Below are 5,834 nucleotides of genomic sequence, written 5' to 3'. Positions count from 1 at the left end.
CACCGCATGGCCCACCCTCCGGGAGCCAGCAGGCAGGAAGCTAGCCAGCCAGAAGGCTGGCGCTCCCCACCCGCAGCTCCCTGTGCGCCGGAAGCCCTCCTTCCGGGGAACCACGAGGCCGGGAGTGAGTCGCCGGTCCGAAGACCAGCGCTCCCTGCCCAGTTGTTTGTTTGTTTGTTTATTGTTTTTTTCTGATACCAGGAATCAAACTCATGACCTTGCGCATGCAGGGCAGGCGCTGTGCTGCTGAGCTAAATCCCCAGCCCCTCATATTTGAATCTTTATATGTGTTTTTAGGTAAAACACATTGCATTAATTTTCTTTAATATTTACATTATGATACCTGAATGGTTGAAAGTCATGAATATCTTTCTGCTTTCTTTTTTATTCCTTTTGTTTCCTTCTTTGGTTCACAGAAAAATGCAATGGCAATCCTATTTATACTCTGTCCTCACATGTGCATGGTCGCCCTTATTTTTAATATCCTCACCAGAAGCAAACACTCATCACATCTCATGGACCTGCACTGACACATCCTTGTCATCAAGGGCCACAATCAAATTGTGGTTCATGCTACATATTGTGTTTACTATGAATTTGGTCAGATATATGATAACATTTACCATGATGATAGCATCATGCCACTCTCACTGCCCTATGAGTCCTGTGTGCTTCAGTCCTTTGTTCCTGCTTTAGCCTAGCCAAGGGCAAATGCAGATCTTTTCGGTTTCCATAGCTTTAGCTTTTCCAGAATTTTATGTAGGTACACTAATGTACTCTATAGGCTCTTCAAGCTAGATTTCTTCACCTGGCACTATGTGTGTACAATTTTCTTCATGTTTTGGGGCTTGATTGTTCATTTCTTTTTAGCACAAAATGGTAGTCTTTCCTGGGGATGTACTTTGTATGAATGTATCCATCCCAGTATTGAATGGTTGAATTCAATTGGTGGTTGAACATATTGTTTGCTTCCAGGCCTGGCAATTATGTTTGATAAACATATGGGTCGCTTTCAAATTTGAGCAATTATGACTATAACTAATTTAATATATCGTGTACATTATTAATTTTTTTATTAGTACATGTTTGCAATAGGTAATTACTACATTTACTGTGGGGGATGGTACATATCCACCTTAGTTCTTTGCTTTGTTTTGTAGCGTACATCTCCCTTCCCACCCTGTTCAACTCTTGGTTCCATGCTCCTTTACAAAATTTCTATTTCCATGTTTTTTCTTCAAATTTTTATCCCCCTTTCCTTGTCTCCCTTCCCTTGCCTCTGTGTCTTATTCCCTCATTCATTTGCAAAAGATTTCCCTACTTCCTTTTCATCTATATTCTATTTTACTCACTCTGTCTCTGTCTGTCTCTCTCATACTCTCTGCATATAAATTTTCATACTTATACTATTTTTTCATCAATATATATTTATATTTATGTAGAGAGAGACATACTTTCATAGCAGAAAACTATACATTGTTTCCATTTGTGTATTTGACTTATTTCACTTGACATTATGGTGTTAATGTGTACCCATCTACCTAGGAATGCCTCAAATTTTTCTTTCTTTATGGCAGAGGAGTACTTTGCTGTATACAAACATATTTTCTTTATCCATTCATCTGCTGATAGGCCTATAGGCCACTTTAATGACTGAGCTGTTATTAACTGTGCTACAATGAACGTGGTTATGTCAGTTTTCTTTTCTAGAATTGCTTCAGTGGAACAGACTCATGAATTTTAGAAAAAAGCTCACCCATTTTGTTCCATGTATTTCCCCTGGAATCATTCTAGTCAACAATTTCAATAACACATTTGTTTCAACTGACAGTTTATTATCATGTCAAACTTCTATTCTTTTCTTTAATTCATCCAGAATTCTTTATGTCTTCTCATGAAAGAAAATCTGTTTTATAAAGACAAAATTTTTCCAAAGATCCTAATGAAATATATTTTCTGCATTTCTGTCATTGGTTCTTTTAAACTATTGTACTTTTTATTTAAATTTATAAACATTTTCAATGTGTCACACATTTAAATCATACAAGGCTGATATTTCAACATGTATTTCATATAAATGAATACACTAGTGTGGAAGATTCTTATCACCAGATATGCAAGATTTCATAGTGTGAATTGCAATTGTAGAAAATATTAATAGAAACACTGTAAAAATGATTTTTCTTAACCATATGCAACTTCTTCAGGGTCATGTGGAGATGTAGAACAAGCACTGTGGCAAAAAATATTTTTAAGTGAAAATAAAGTATTTCATGAGTAGCATATGTCTTCTTTTCTTTTTTTTTTTTGATTTTTTTTCTGGTACTGGGAATAGAACTCATGACGTCACACTTGCCAGGCAAGCACTGTGCCACTGAGCTTAATCCCCAGCCCCGCATATGTCTTCTGGTCTATGTATGTTGTATTAGATTAAGAACACTGGGTCACACCACTGTTCTAGGGAAGTTTATAATAAAAATATAATTACAAAACTGTCAAAATTGTCATAAAAATTAGAACCAGATTGAGATGATAAACACTCATCTGGGGACTTTTAACATTGTTCTGAGAATATATATAAATCGTATATGTACATACTATATTTCACATTTTATATTACATATTATAAAATATATATATATATATAATACTTTTTTTTTCATTCAAATGCTAGAGGACGCCCTGAATTATCATAAATCAGCATTTCTCAGTGTTGGATTCAGAACACTTTTTAGAACTTTTAGAGGGAATTAAAGGTAGTGGGTCACAGAAGACCTGTATTAAAAGCAATAGACCCGCTACTGGCATGGAGATGAAGAGAGATTTAACACATCACTTGGATGTTCCTCCCTCTGGTATAAAATCGGAATGATTCTATTTGTTAGCATTCTATCAGCGGCAGTTGTAGAAAAGCCAACTCCAAAGGGCTTTAACATTAAGAAACTTTATTAACTCATGAAAGAGAGTCCAAGCATGCGTCAGGCCGTTGGCCCGAGTCACTCCGCATTCTGGCTCTGTTTTTCTCTCCTTGTCCTCTCCGTGTGACAGTCCATATGCTGCCAGTGTCCACACAGGCTGCCTTTCCTCGTGGGCAGAATTTGTTCACCAGAAATCTCCAAGAGCACGTCCTTTCTTAGTTGCATCCAGTAAGAAATAAATATCTTATGTTCCTGTAGGTTTTATTTAAGAGTAGAATTGTGTTGGTTTCCTTGTTTTGCTTTTGGTTTTGGTTGTTTTTATTTCCTAAGAAATTTCTAGGAAACCTCTACTTGCAAGGACCTTATGGACCGGAATTGGGTGATGTAGCCATTCAGAACAGACTCTCGGGGGAAGGAGAAGACTATTAGATCCATCAGATGTATGAATTGGTCAGTTCTCCAAATGGATACGAGGACGTTAATTATTGACTGAAATACTTAGAAAACAATTAAAACCAGAGAAGATGAAGGAGTATATTTCTGAATGACATGATTCTGAGTGCTATTTTCTTTTCTAAGTTTTTTAGTAGTTTGAATAAAAAGTATATAGTATTATTTTGGATTGCTTCAGCAGAAGGCAGAAATAAATGTTTCAAAATTTTTAACAAAAAGCAGAGTCTAAAATATCTCTGAATGACAGATAATTCCTTTCCTGTAGATGGAACAGTATCTATAAAACTAGGTTATACATGTTGTAATATAAACTTTGAACACATTCGATGTTGCTAGCAAAGACACTCACAATGATATGGTCTTCATTCAATATTTCTCATCTGTTTTTCCCATATCATCTAGGTTATTTTTTCAGATTGTTATTTTGAAGCACTTATACCTATACCTGCATTTATTGATTTTTCCCATGTGTTTCTCAGACAATCTACCTTTATATCTGTGGAGTTTATTATCTATCATAACAGAGTACATACTCATATGAGTTCCTCATCAAAACTCAATTCGAAACAGCTGGACACTGAACTTTAGTGAAAAGCATCACCTTTTAGTTAGGAGTCTGTTCTTTCTTAGGTAGTGATGACTTAAAAATGCCTTACTTTCTAACTCAACTTGAATTCACCCTCTCATTCATTATGCTTTCCCCTCTTGGCAGAATTGTATTTTCCCTTCAATCCCCATCTCCAGCTTAGCAACTCTGTGTCCAATGAGATAACATTCTGAGTATTGATTTTACCCTATCATTCTCATCTTATCTTACAATGTTTAAGAAGATGAAATACTCAAATCAGAGGAAAGAAATGAGAGAAATGGAATGGTCCCAGGAGAGCATTTGCTTCTGTATTTTGCAAGTGTTGGTAATGTCATATATATGATTAACCTTCAAACGTATACAAAAATTAAGAAAAAATAAACCTTTGCTGGAATTTTTTGAATGTTTTATATGTCTTAAAATTAAACTTTGTATTTTCTGTGCTATCTCCAGAGTTATACTTCAGACCTGTTTCAAACAATATTGTTTTAAATAAATTATGCATTTGTAGGTTAAGCTACTCATCTATGCTGAAAATTGAAGTAATATTTTTAAATATCTCAATATTTAAATCTTTTAACAGCGTATATTTACTATTTTGTAAGTACTATCATAGCAACTAGTGATTAAGTACCAAATTATTGCTAGGAAATTCATATTGTAACATGAAATAATGAAATGTATAAAATAATTCAAATATACTGCAACCAAAGCTATAGGAGGGGAATAGTGGGAAGGGAAGTTATGTCTGGCTGAGCTGACTGAGGAAGGACTTTACAGCTCTGTTCGTTAGTTTTGAATGATAATACTCATACAATCTTTTTTCTTATTCTTTCATTTACCAATTTACTTTCCCTTTCTCCCCTTTTCTCCTTCCTCCTCTTCCTCCTCCTCAGATTTAATTCTTCTTTTACAAACACTTACAAAGATAGAATTCTTCTTACCAGTTCCAAAACACCTGTGATATATTGATATTTTCAGCAAAAATATGTAAACATTTAAAGAAACTTTGTTCTTTATTACTCTGGACTATGTGAATGAACCCTCTATTTGTAAGTGAACCTACTGAGATTACTGGGGGCTCACCACATTCTTCTAATTTTTGTGCAGCCCCTTTACATTTGAATATATGTTCGTGTCCAGCTGTGCAGCTCAGTGGATTCATTTCTACAACCTGCTGGGCTGTGTGAGCACTCTGGTCCTAGTGAGTTCTCTTAACAAAATTCTTCACATCACTACTAAATTCTGTTACTTCAGAGTTCATTACAGGAATGATTATTCCAAGAAAAAAAGATTTTAAATACACTTTCAACTGTGCTGTGTTACGGAAGTTCAAAGTAATAAAGAGAACATAATGAGTGGTCCAAGTGCCAAGTATTAGTTATTAACTGTAAAGAAAAAAAAGAGTAAAGTCTTTGCTGTAGACTTTTGAAGATAATACTTGGTTATCTAACATAGTATATATATATATATATGTGTATTTGTCATAGAATGAAGTTTTCGTCTCTCCAAATTTCATGTTATGAAATTTAAATCCCCAATGTGATGTAATCTGGAGGTGAAGACTTGAGAGGTGATTAGGTCACGAGCTTGGACCCCTTTATATATTTTTCCTTTATATGGAGAAACACAAGAGAACTTCCTTCTCTCTCAGTTGTGCAAGGATATAGGGAGAGGGAGGCTGTCCCCTGTGAGAACGTGAGCCCTCAACTGGCAGAGGATACATCCACAATTTGTTCTTTGCCTCCCCAGCACCTAGAACAGTGAGGACTCAGTATCTATTCTTTTTTTTTTTTTTTTTTTTTTTTTTTTTTGGTTTTTCTCCGGTACCGGGAACCGAACTCACGACCTTGCGCTTGCCAGGCAGGCGCTTT

Source organism: Chinchilla lanigera, unplaced genomic scaffold (assembly GCF_000276665.1).
Source record: "Chinchilla lanigera isolate Chin_1 unplaced genomic scaffold, ChiLan1.0 scaffold00025, whole genome shotgun sequence".
NCBI classification, from domain to species: Eukaryota; Metazoa; Chordata; class Mammalia; order Rodentia; family Chinchillidae; genus Chinchilla; species Chinchilla lanigera.
This window is presented reverse-complemented; position numbering follows the sequence as displayed.